Genomic DNA, 13,422 nt, shown 5'->3' on the forward strand with positions numbered 1-13,422 from the left:
GGTGCTAGAGGTATGACCTACATCTAAAGCGTTACCAAGGATATGCTCAGTTAGCATATTTTCTAATTCAATACCCCTTCGTTCTGCTTGATCTAGGTTTTTTCCATCAGACTGATAATTCTTTGAAATGTTTGCCTTAAAATCCCCCCCAATGAGGATCCCTATCTTCTCCTCTATGTCTGAATTTGATTCCAGATTCCGTAAAGTCTTAGAGAGCGCTACAAAATTCTTTTTAGGTACAGAATTAAAATCATTATTATAAAAATGTATTCGATGAATCCGGGTCTTTCTTTTGAATTCAAGGACCTGTATGTTCGGGTTCCCTCCTGATAGATCTCTAATAGGCCCACCAGCCAATATTTTAATCCCGATGAATAATCCACCCACTGCACGTCCAAAGTCAGGCTTCAGTGCAGTCACACTGAAACAATGATAGCCCTCTGTGTGCAAATTTCCTGTAGCCCATGTCTCCTGAAACATAATAATATCTTTGTCATCCAACAGCTGCACCCATTGCGGGTCCGACAATCTTGATTCTAACCCGGCAACGTTCCAGCTGATGATTGACAGGTCAGGATAAGGCAAAGAGCTGGCTAACTTGCTCCTAACACCTTTATCTGTGCTCATCTTTGTTTACAACGGGATTGGAATTGCATCATCAATTGTGGCTATGGTTAAGGGAATCTGTCGTATACTGCTGTTCCCTGAACAATTTTAGCTTTGGTGGCCATTGAATATACCTCATTTTCATAATTTACCTCTTCAGATGTGATATAACTTTCACCGTTCCCCAGTCAGTCCTGATCTTCTAAATTTGAGAAAGCTTGTTCGAACCGGTTGTAAGTTGGAATGTTATATATATACCTTAACTCATTCTGAGGCATATATTGGTTTTGGTTGAACCTTGGGTTAGGTCTCTCTCTTGGATTGTACTGGGGCGGAATAGGGAGGCGTGGGTAAGACATCGGTTGGGGTGGGTATATTGCCTGGTGACACAGTGAGGGAATATTCCTAAAATTTGGGTTTGGGTCCTGATAATACAGTGGGGAGTTATTCCTAATATTCCCAATGTTGTAGTTTGTATCCTTCTGACACATCGTAGAATTGTTCCTCAGGTTAAAGTTTGGATCCATTAGGTGCCTATAAAAATAGCCCAGGGTGAGCAAGGTAGTATTAAATTCCCAGGGTGAGAGCAATTGGGCATTGGCGAGGGTGTTCTGGGCCCAGTGGGGAGACCTAAAGTTTATGTTTATGCAATCCCCATCAAACTTTTTTCTCAACGGGCCTACCCACCCCACTCTTTGAGTTTGGATAATCTCATTTTATTCTTCCAGTGGAAAATTAAAATTTCGAGCTAAACAATGCAGGATTCTATTTTTGAGGCTTGTGGAGTTTTCCTCTTGATCCTTCCTTAGTTTGGGGACATTAACTAATACTGCAACATAGGCCCCGCATTCTGGAGGTAGACTAATGCGGGCCGGAATCTGTCTCGTATTAGTTACCGGGGTTGGGCCCGTCTTGGCTGCTGAAGGATTATGGGCATCCTTGTTGGCTTGTCCAGCAGGTGCCCCTTTGTTTTTATCAGCAGTCGGGATGGTACTCTCTGGGCTAACTACCGTTGTCGCGCAAGGGTTGGGAACTCGTTTAGCTGGGGGTTGTGCATTTGCTGAGTTTTTGCTTGTGCTTGGTCTCGGTGTTGGTTGGGGGCTTTTTTGTGGGCATCTATTTTTGTGTTGGCAACGTTATTTTTGGCCTTGGTTCCGCTAATTGTACCCATATTAGTTTTATTTGCTGGATTAAGCCCTGTGCCTAGTTTTACTACACATTCATCTATCGCTCTCAGCCTATTTTCGATAGATGCAATTTGTAGGCTGATGGGCCCTAATAGTGTAGAAAACAAAGTCTCCATCCTACCCCAAAAACCTTCATTCCCCAATACTGCACTTACATCTATGGTTTGGGTGTGTATGTCATTGGGTTGTCCCTCCCCTTGTCCCCTCTCAGCCCTACAGATCCGGGAGCCCTCCTCCGTTGCTTGCGCCCACCCTTGCCTCTTTGCTTGTTTGTTGGTGGCTCAATAACTATGTTTTTCTGTTTTCACCTGGCCTTTTGCCCCCTAGTTCGTACTGGTGTACAAACACTCTTTTCCCTATTAATACTTGACATATCAGGGTCCGGGCACACATCTATGCCTTCTAAATGTTCAGAGTCATTTACTGACAATGGTAAAGAGTCTTGGCTCATACTCATGTTTGTCGTGAGCATGGTGGGGGTTGATGACAGTCTGCTTCCTGTCAAAAGATGGTCTGTAGGCACCATGTCCTGAGTTATACAAAGCTCATTGTGGCCAGCTCCAGGAAGCCCTGCATATGATGCGGCAAGAAGAGAATCAAATGAATTTTCTTGCTGCATAAGTGGGGGCATGCTTGGTGGAAGCGAAAAACGTCTTTCAGTGTTCTGTATGGCTGTTGCCACAACACCAATGGTCTTCTGAAGCATTTTGTCTATGGCCGTTAGGCTTGGCAGTGGGGTAGTGGTGGTAGTTGCAGCCATCTTCTGCCTATCCTTTGGCCCAGGTACTACCAGTGTTTTTCCCCATAATGTATAGTGGTCAGATTGTGCTCAATATCAAAAAACAACAACTGGCTCTCTTCAGGCTGTAAATCACCAATAACCTCGGGAGTTTGGAAGACGTAACCAAATCTTTTCACTAACCTGATATGCTGGCGACTATCAGATATGTTCTTAGGTTATATCCAGCCAAGGGGGGTGGCCCAGCCCAGCCCTGGACAGCCCCTGACGGCCACAGGCGGTCCCGCCCTTGTCCCGGGCTTCTCCCGGCGCGCGCCCATGCGCGTCCCTCTGCACCGAGGGAGCCTTTATGCGCATCCTGGCGCTTGCCTCTGATGTCCGCTGCGGGGGTGGGAGGGGCCCGGCGGAGCCAAGCCCGGCCGGGGGAACAAGCGGAGCAAAGTTCGGCCCTTAGCTGCTGGTGCTGCGGGAATCGGCGGAGCCAAGCCCGGCCCTCTGGAGCAACTTGAATAGTAGGTGAGACTCCCCCTGGACTCTTCACCGAGGGAGCCTTTATGCGCCTCCTGGCGCTTGCCTCTGACGTCCGCTGCGGGGGTGGGAGGGGCCCGGCGGAGCCAAGCCCAGCCGGGGGAACAAGCGGAGCAAAGCCCGGCCCTTAGCTGCTGGTGCTGCGGGAATCGGCGGAGCCAAGCCCGGCCCTCTGGAGCAACTTGAATAGTAGGTGAGACTCCCCCCGGACTCTGCACCGAGGGAGCCTTTATGCGCCTCCTGGCGCTTGCCTCTGACGTCCGCTGCGTGGGTGGGAGGGGCCCGGCGGAGCCAAGCCCGGCCGGGGGAACAAGCGGAGCAAAGCCCGGCCCTTAGCTGCTGGTGCTGCGGTAATCGGCAGAGCCAAGCCCGGCCCTCTGGAGCAACTTGAATAGTAGGTGAGACTCCCCCTACTACTTGGCATGCAATATACTACACTGATTGCAAAAATACAGGTTGAAAATTGTAACCAAATTTGTGACCGGTTTTTAATATATCTTGCCCTAGGTTCTCCATGGCCTTCTCTTTAGTTCTCTTCTTCGGTCTCTTGTGTTCTCATATTTGTAAGCTAGGAAAGTAGTGCCATACTAAAGAAAGAGCTTCAAGGGAGAGGGATACTCAATAGTGTAAATTAAGCACTGTTTAAGACAAAGTAAGTTAAGAAAGTGGGTCGCAAAAGTTGTGGTTTCTTTACAAGCAATAAGGCAATAATCTTCTGTTTGATGACTCTAACCTATTTAGGGGAGGAGGTTTGAACTAATGTCCCACATTTGCAGGCATGCAACAAACAATACCCAATTACCAGCCAGTGCTTTTAGTTATAAGAAGGAAAAGTACTTTAGTATGCACACCCTACTCAATAGTACTTGTCTGTTAGAAATGGGGGGTCTCTAGTTTGCAGAGGTAGGCACCTTAGTCCAAGTAAGGACCCTTCTTTCTAGTCAGAGTAAGAGAGATACACTTCTAAAGTAATCCCTGCTCACCTCCTTGGTAGCTGTGCACGAGCAGTCAGGGAAGGTGATGCGTTGGTTCCTTGCTCTGGGGAGGTGATGCGTCGGTTCCTTACTGTTGTGCAGGGGAGGTGATGCATTGGTTCCTTACCGGAGAGGAGGTGATGCGTCGGTTTCTTCCTGCGTGGGGAGGTGATGTGCCGGTTTCTTACTGCAACCCCAACGATGCTACAGACTTTACATGTTGATGCGATGCATGACGATTCATTACGATGCATCGGTTCTTCTCCAACCGGGCCTGCGTCAGAATCGGTGTGGTGATCTCGGACGTCGGACATCGGAGCACAGGATTCATCACAAGACAGACAATTCAGCCGCGAGCAGGCACTGTGTCGATTCTTCAGAGGCAGCGATGTGTCAGAAAATTCTTCTCGCACTGCTGCGATGCATCAGAAACAGGCGATGCAACGATTTTCACAGTTCTTATCGTTTCCAATCCCAAAACAACCTCCAGAGGCCTAGAACACTGGCAGGCACCTCTCTGTAGGTCAGAACTCCAAGCAAAGGAGTTCAGGGTGTACAGGGGGTTAAGTCTTTGTGTCCCTGAGACTTCAGAACAGGAGGCAAACTCTAGAAGACCTTCCTCTAGCAGGGGAAACAGCAAACAGTGAAGTCCTTCTCCTTTCCTTGGCAGCAAGTAGCCACTGCAGGCCAACCCCAGACACCAAACAGCACAGGGGCAGTATTCCTCCTCCGCTTCTCCGGCCCTTCTCCTTGGCAAAGGTTCCTCTTGATTCCCAGAAGTGATCTATAAAGTCTTCTCTATCCCTGAGACTTCCATAAGGAGGCAATTTCTACTCCAAGCCCTTGGAGAAAAGTCTAACAGCAGGATGATGAAAGCACAGTCCAGTCCTTCCCCTGTCCAAAACAGACGCAACCACTGCAGGTCAATCCTAACAGCACACAGCACAGGGGCAGTACTCCACCTCCAGCTTTCCCGGGTCTTCTTCCTGGCAGGTTCTTCAATTCAGCAGTAATTTAGAGTTCAGGGGTCTGGGCTCCACTCTTTATGGCACAAAATCATTTGTTCTCTAGTGGCAGAGAAGCTCTTTGCCCAGCCAAAACCAGTTCTGTCTACTCTGGGGCAGCTTCCTGGCAGGAGATGGAGCAGGCATTGTATAAGGCGGACAGTACCTATTCAGGTGCAAGGGAAATCTTCCCCCACCACTCTAAATGCAGAATGGGCCTATTCAGGTGCTAGTGAGAACTCCTCCCCCTACTCTGAATGCAGCCAAGGTCTATTCAGCCCAGCCCTGACTCATTCATGAAAGGCAGGAAGCCCATCAACCCCAGCCCCCCACTGGCTGTCTGAGAGAATGCACCTCCCCAGCCCCCCCAGTCAGAGGCACACTGGATGGCTAGGCAAGAAAATATATACTTTCTAAAAGTGCTATTTTCAAACCCAGAATATAAAAATCACCCTATCTATGAGATGCATCTTAACATTCTGAGTTCAGGGATATCAAACTGTAGTATAGTGCACTGATTGTGCCAGGGACAGTAAATCAAATTCTACCAGTGGGCCTGCAGAACTGATTGTGCTACCCATAGGAGTAGCCCTGAAAAGGTATCTCAGACCTGCCACTGCAGTGTCTGTGTGCAGTTTTAAACTACCATGTCGACCTGGCAAGGCCCTACCCTTCCCTTTTCTCACATGTAAGAAACCCTTCAGTTAGACCCAAGGTACCCCCGTGGGTAGGGTGCAGTGTATCTGAAAGGTAGGGCATTTACTGGTATGTGTGATATGTCCTAATAGTGAAATACTGCCCAATTTGTTTTTCACTATTGAAAGGCTATTTGTCCCAAAGGATCGCATGAGAGATACTTTGTAACATCCTACAAGAATACCTTCCCATTGTGACAAGATAGAAGAATAAAGTTTAAGCTCTCTGAACTCAGAATTTAATAACACATGTTTTAGTAAAGATGGTTGTTGGACTTGGCCCTTTTGGCAGGTTCACCCCTGAACTTTTTGCCTTGAGCACTGAAATGATGGTAGTGATTTTTGACCTCTGCGCACTTTAGCACTGTGGCTCAGTGTAAAGTGCGTGCGCTCTCTGAGTGCGTGTGGTGAGATTGGCCTGCTCTCCCATAGGAATGCATGGGGGAGATGTGTGTCCATGGTAATTCCTGGTATGAGAGGAGTGCAGAGGCGAGTTTAGTGTGTGCGAACTCGTGAGAAAAAATGCTGCGCAATGGTGTGCGCAGATTTATTGTGACTAGTGAAAAGTGCCACTTTTAGAAGTTAGCATTTCTGTGTGCAGTGTGTCTGCCTGCCTGATGTGCGCCTGTCTGGCTTGTGATTGACAGATGCTGGATGATGTGGGTGGCTCCAGGAGCCAGGATGGGTCTGCCCGGTGGTGAAAAGGGAGATCTGCATATAGATGGGAGGGAGGAGTTGCACCCTCCACAATGCTGGCTCCACCTCCTGTGGTGCGCCTGATGTCTCTGGCCTGTCCTGTGAATAGAAGAGAGGAGCTGAGCAAAACAAAGTGCTCAACAGCTCCCCTGAACCAGTTGTATCTGGTTCCCCCATGCCCTACACAAAAGAAGGGGCTGTGACCCCATGAAAATGTTCTGCTTTTGGATCCTGACAGAGGGGGGCTTGCTGCTGGTGGGGACCAGGAGGGACTGCCATGGGGGCTGCCTCCTTGCTGGAGGGCACTGTGTGCTGGACCCTGGGCCCTACATTGCCCCCTGATACCTCCAGGACTTCTTGGACCTTTTGATTTTACTTTTACTTTGCCAAGGCTTGATGCTGCCTTTTTGCGCCCTGGGAGCGCTGAGATTTGGCTCCAAAAGAAACCCTGAAGCTTAGCAGCGCTGAGCAGCATGTTGCCCTGATGGAATCCCCAGCATAGGGATTCCCCTGTAATTGCTGTGATTAGCAGGTGCCCACCCCGTGATTGTGGCCTTCCAAGTTTGTTTTAATTGCGCAGGTGCCCACACCATGACTTTGCCGTTATGCGAGCATGCGGGTACCCAACCCGCTCTATATTTTAATTTTGGAGGGAGCCTACCCCTCATTTCACCTCCGCGGCCCGAGCACCGGATGTGGCAGCCCGGCGCCTGCCTGACTGACTGTGGGCAGGGCGCCAGGCGGAAGTGCAGTGGGACGAGAATGGCGGCGTGCGGAGAGGACGGGAGCCCACCCAGCCTTCGCAAGTTGTGAGGAGTTCAGTCCCGGGTCCCAGGAGGGGTCCCGGGTGAAGAGGGAAGGTGGCAGAGGCCACCGATGGCAGCGCGGGGCTCCCAAGAGTGAAAGGGACGCCCCGTGCTGCGAGAGAAGTGCCGCCGGTCCCACAGCACAGGAAATCAAAGACTGGAGCCTTGCGGGCCCGGGGACTGCAGCAGGACACCGGATGGAGCCTCACCAGCGAGAGAGAGAGTAACGCCTAGACCGGTGAGTGGAGCCTGAGGGGGTGTGTGTTGAGGCACGCTATCGGTGCCTACCCCAGTGTTGATCCCCCAAGGCCCTGCTAGTGCCAACCTTCATAAGGTGCTGGTTCGAAGCACAGTATATGAGAGGCCCCACCTGGCAGCTGGTCGCTCCAAAGTGGGGCCTGATTCCTTTTCCTAGAGCCCAGAGGAGGGCTCCTGAGCCTGCGCCCCTACCAGTGTGGCCCAGAGTATTGAGAGCCCCAGCAAGGCCCAGAGGGCACTGTGGTGCCAGTGCCCATTTCCTGATCCACAGCTGCGCCGCACCAGCGCGGGCAAAGTGATACAAAAGGGGGTGGTAATTCCAGCCGTCTTCAGCCCGGCTTGCTTGAATCCAGTGGCAAAGTGAGCAAGGGACTCACGTCTGAGCATACCCTGCCACACTTATGGCGGCCAAAAGGGGTAAAAAAGGGGGTGGTGATGGACGGAGCATCTGAACCAATCAAACACTCACACCCAGTCAAAAGATCTGGGTTTAATCCATCACCGTTCTTTAGCCCACTCTGCCACCCCAGTTCAGACATGGCCATATGCAAATCAGTCTGACCCTGTGTCTCATGGGAACAGTCCAGCCCGAACTGCCAAGCCATGCCTTCCCAGGACCGGAAACAAGCTTCCTAGGACCTGTTTCTGACATTTCAGCCGTCTTCAGCCAGGCTTGCTTGAATCCAGTGGCAAAGTGAGCAAGGGACTCACGTCTGAGCATATCCTGCCAATCTTATGGCGAACAAAGTGGTACAAAAGGGGGTGGTAATCGACGGAGCATCTAAACCAGTCAAACACTCACACCCAGTCAAAAGATCTGGGTTTAATCCATCACCGTTCTTTAGCCCACTCTGCCACCCCAGTTAAGACATGGCCATATGCAAATCAGTCTGACCCTGTGCCTCATGGGAACAGTCCAGCCCGAACTACCAAGCCATGCCTTCCCTGGACCGGAAACAAGCATCCTAGGACCGGTTTCTGGCAATTCAGCCGTCTTCAGCCAGGCTTGCTTGAATCCAGTGGCAAAGTGAGCAAGGGACTCACGTCGGAGCATACCCTGCCAAACTTATGGCGAACAAAGTGGTACAAAGGGGGTGGTATTCGACGGAGCACATGATCCAATTAAACACTCACACCCAGTCAAAAGATCTGGGTTTAATCCATCACCGTTCTTTAGCCCACTCTGCCACCCCAGTTCGGACATGGCCATATGCAAATGTGGGATGGGTATGCTCAGACGTGAGTCCCATGCTCTCCACATCACTGGAGTCAAGCTATCCAGGCTGATGACGGCTGATAGCCAGAAACCGGTCCTTGGATGCTTGATTCCGGTCCAGGAAAGACATGGCTTGGCAGTTCGGGCTGGACTGTGCCCGTGAGGCACAGGGTCAAGGCTTATTTGCATATGGCCATGTCTGACTTGGGGTGGTGTGGAGTGCAAAAAAATCGATGGATTTTGGTCCAGATATCTGTACTGGGGTGAATGTATGACATTGTTCTGCATTCTCTCCATCAATTGTTGTTTTTGCATTTGTCACCCCGAGTGGGATGGGTATGCTCAGACGTGAGTCCCATGCTCTCCACACCACTGGAGTCAAGCTATCCAGGCTGATGACGGCTGATAGCCAGAAACCGGTCCTTGGATGCTTGATTCCGGTGCAGGAAAGACATGGCTTGGCAGTTCGGGCTGGACTGTTCCCATGAGGCACAGGGTCAAGGCTGATTTGCATATGGCCATGTCTGACTTGGGGTGGTGTGGAGTGCAAAAAAACGATGGATTTAGGCCCAGATCTCTGTACTGGGGTGAATGAATGACAATGTTCTGCATTCTGTCCATCAATTGTTGTTTTTGCATTTGGCACCAGCGTGGGCAGCTGCAACGTGTGGCGCAGTTTTTGAGAAAGTCCCTGAGAGGAACAGAAGTAGCACAGAGGTGCCATGCCTTCCAGGTCATTTACAGCTGCGCAGCAATTAGTGCCAGCTGCACCGTTTAGGCGCACATTTCTTTGGGGGTAGGTCTTGTCAAGTAAGGAGTGAGACGCACTCCTTTGCCCCATACTTTCACAGCTGCCCAGCAAGTAGTGGGCAGCTGCCACATTTAGGTTTGCGCAGTAGCGCACCCTTGACTTTTGCTGCCTAGGCAGCAGCCCTGACTCTTTGGACATAGGGCATTTGAGCCCCTGTTTGAGATGGCCAGTTGGCCAGGGGGACTGTTAGAATTGTAGGGTGCCAGGCCCTAATGTAATGTGGTGCTAGGAAATGTAATGTATGTAGTATGTTTTATGCACCCTGTGTTATACCTCTAACTGTAGTTTATGATTATGAGGTTGTTTTGCATATCATGGTTTATGCTAGTGAGATTATGTTTCACTGTGTGATTTATGCCCCTCATCTGAGTTGTACTTAGGAGGTTAGGGTCTAATGCATTCAGACTTGTGAGATGAATGCATAAAGTGTTTATGCTGGTGAGGTTGGCGCAGAATGTAATTCGCGCCTGATGTGATACTGTGCATAATGTAGTTTATGTTACAGGCTGATGCTAAGTACAGTGATTACCAATGGTTACTGGTTGTACATTTATGATCTGTTTTACTTTGACTAAGTTTGGTCCATGTGGCCCTGTCATGTGTATATAATTCCTTGTAAATATTGCTCAGTGCCAGTTGGCACAGTGTATATTATGTGTTTACTATTCTAATGTGTTATGAGAATACACGGCTATTTTTGATATAACCTTGTGTGGAGTTCCTTTTGTAGTGTGCCTGGGATGTTGTTGCTGTGTGCGTGCGCAAATGTTTTAAACATGGCCACCGGGATAAATCGGACTGCTCGTGCCAAGCTATCAAGGGGGTGAGCAGGGGTTATCTTTAGCATGTAACTCCCTTGCCCTGACTAGAGTGGTGGTCTCTGCCTGGCTTTGGCGCAAGTCTTCGCCAACCAGAGATCCCATTTCTAACACTGTTTTTAAAAATTGTGTGTTGGAAAATGCCACTTTTAGAAAGTAAGCATTGTCTTGTTTATCCATTTCGTGTGCCTCGCCTTGTTTGTGAATTGACTATCTGGTTTTGGATTGACAGGTGATGGGGATGTGCATTCACTGTAGACACCCACTGGGCGGAACGAGGTGCTTCTGGCCCTTCCTGGATTACTCAGAGCTGAGCTGAATAGACCTTTTCCTGCATTTAGAGTAGTGGGAGGAGTTTTCCTTGCACCTGAATAGGGCCTGTCTCCCTGGCAAAAATGGTGTCTCCACTCCCTCTGGTCATACTGCACTAATGAGGACAGAGCTGGTTTGGACTGGTCTCAGAGACCCTTGCACAAACAAGCACAAAGACAAAATGGTGTATAAGTAGTGGATCTTAAACCCCAGAATGTTAGCTCACTTCTGGACTCAAGAGGAACCTTTGCCAAGAAGAAGAGCCGGAGTGCTGTGAGAAGAAGTAGTGCTCATTTGCTGTGTGGGGTTGGCCTGCAGTCGCTGTTTCTACCAAGGGAAGGAAAGAGACTGGAACTTTGCTGAGGAAACTGCTTGAAGAAGAATCTCCTAGGGCATGTGTGTGCTGGCCTCCAGTTCTGAAGTCTCAGGGACACAAAGACTTCACCCCCAGCTCACATGAACTCTACTGCTGAGAGTTCTGACCTGCCAGAGGGTGGTGGTTACAGTTTTGGGCTTCAAGAGGTTGTACGTCTGTTGGGAGCTTGAGGAAACTGAAGATACTAAGTAAAGCGACGCATTGCTCTTCTTACGGCAGTTTTTCCAATGCATCACCACCATGCGGTAAGAATCTACACGCACCGCCTCCGTGCCACGGCAGAGACGATGCAGTGCCTGTCTGCAACTTCAAGAACCAACGCATCGTGGGATCGCAGCTGAAGAAATCGACACAGCACCGTTTTTCACCGGTGTATCGATCACCAGCACATCCGGACTTCCACGCATCGCATCTGTGTGGCAAGGCTTTCCTGACGCATCACCAGCAGACCAGAACTGTCTTGGAATCAATGCATCACTTCCCCATACAGTCCGGTTAGGATGCATCACTTCACCAGAGTGTAGCAGAACTGTTGCATCGCCTCGCCAAGGACTTGTTTTCAACACTTCCCTTCTCTGCGGCTATTTGGCCTTGTGAATTTTGATACATCTACAGGTACTTTGTGCAAAATCTAGCATCCACAGTTTTCTATTTACCAAGTTGCTTCAAACCTTTTAAAAGTCATATTCTTGTTACATGTATGTTGGATCTTTGTTGTTTTGGTTTTGCGTTGGTTTATATAAAGATACCTTATTTTTCTAAACTGGTATAGTGTCCATTTGTGGTATTATCACTTCATTACTACGTGCTTTGAGTATATATACTTTACACATTGCCTTTGGGATAAGCCTGTCTGCTTGTGCCAAGCTACCAAGGGGGTGAGCATGGGTTATTTAAAGAATGAAAATAAAACAAATTGGTAACCAGTAATATGAACAGGTGCTCATGCAAATCCGGGTATTGTAATCAATTCAAAATGTACATATGCGGTGCTACAGGAAGATTCAGGGTCGGTTACCACAACCCCCACTGTACCCCACTGGTGGAGTATCACAACAAATAAGAATATCCTTCGAGCACACAATAGTCAATAATACAGTTGTAGGTCAATAAACGTCATCCTTCATTTAGTGGTTCTGCAGGTACTGTATCCAAAGTTTATTTCCATTTGTCAATAAACAGTCCAAACCACAGACCATCCGTACAGTAGTCCAATCCACAAACAATAAGTGCAGCCAACACGTGTTTCATCTCGTCTGTTTTAAGGCATCAGACTTCTTCAGGGCTGCAACCCAAACCAAAACACATAATAAATATATGTGCTCAATATCAGCCAAAAGTTACGATCCCAAAGACAGGATCAGGAAAGCGTACCAAACCACCAAAGCAACCGTGTGTCCAGGATAAGAAAAAAGAGCCAAATAACCTTATAACCAACACCCAAGTTGTACTCAGAGCAAGGTTGCACCACAAAGTTCCCACTTATACCAAAGGGAGTCATCACACTAACGTTATCAATTAATCACACACAATGTTACACCACATTGCACCAGCATATCACACTAAATTCTCCGAGACTTAAGATCTAAAAAAACATAATCCAAATAATAACACCCCATTACTCTATGCAGTACAATGTAAAGTGATCTTATATCACATACTATCCCATCAGTCAAGAGTCTAAGAACACACACCCTCCACCCCACAGTACTCGCACCCTGTGATTAAAACGGTTAAAAAAAGCCCAGTTATCCGCTAAATAGTCCTTAGCGTTCATTACATACGTTAATCCAAAACCCCGCATCCCTGGGGAGACATACCCCTAAGTGTGGAGCGCATACAGTGTATCTATATATCGCAATCATATTCAATACGTCCCATCACAAAAAGGGGGGTCAACCTCTTGTTACCACTGTGTAAACACAGTGCGCTCACCTCTATCAATGCGCCAGAGTCCGACTGTTCTGTCCGGGCAGCTCCCTCGTAACAACTGAAAACTCACAGGTACGTGATCTAAAATCAAAAAAGTAAGTAAGGACGGCTGCAAAACCCAATAGTAATACTACCTGTCATCCCCCTACACATCGTATACTCACCCCCTATTTCGGGAAACGTGTCTTCCGAAAAGAGCCGGCGTGTAGCACAAGCGCCATCTTGTAATGGCTATAAGTACACTCCAGTCACAGGCGCCATGTTTGAGTGGTCAAACCACTTCGATATCCAAAATTGCCCAAATTATGTGTTATGAATACCAGTGACCTCTATAATCACGGGCAAGGTCAAAATCAAACCCACCTTATCTCATATTCCAATAATTGCTACTATCCAAAACAGTTCCGTCGTGCATGTCACGCAAGCGCCAATACACTACGGTTATGGGTGCGATCTTAGAGTGG

At 48.7% G+C, this 13,422-nt stretch overlaps 1 long non-coding RNA gene across 1 annotated transcript; it reads right to left on the reverse strand.

The window, feature by feature from the left end:
- Positions 1-12,159: 12,159 nt before the first annotated feature.
- On the reverse strand, positions 12,160-13,182 carry LOC144825238 (uncharacterized). The gene is made up of 3 exons (XR_013609347.1): positions 13,123-13,182; positions 12,962-13,039; positions 12,160-12,311 (listed from the first exon to the last, which is right to left on the reverse strand). It is a non-coding gene; the product is annotated as an uncharacterized LOC144825238 (long non-coding RNA).
- Positions 13,183-13,422: the final 240 nt, after the last annotated feature.

The sequence above is a fragment of the Lissotriton helveticus genome, chromosome 3_1 (assembly GCF_964261635.1).
Source record: "Lissotriton helveticus chromosome 3_1, aLisHel1.1, whole genome shotgun sequence".
In the NCBI taxonomy this organism is placed as follows: domain Eukaryota; kingdom Metazoa; phylum Chordata; class Amphibia; order Caudata; family Salamandridae; genus Lissotriton; species Lissotriton helveticus.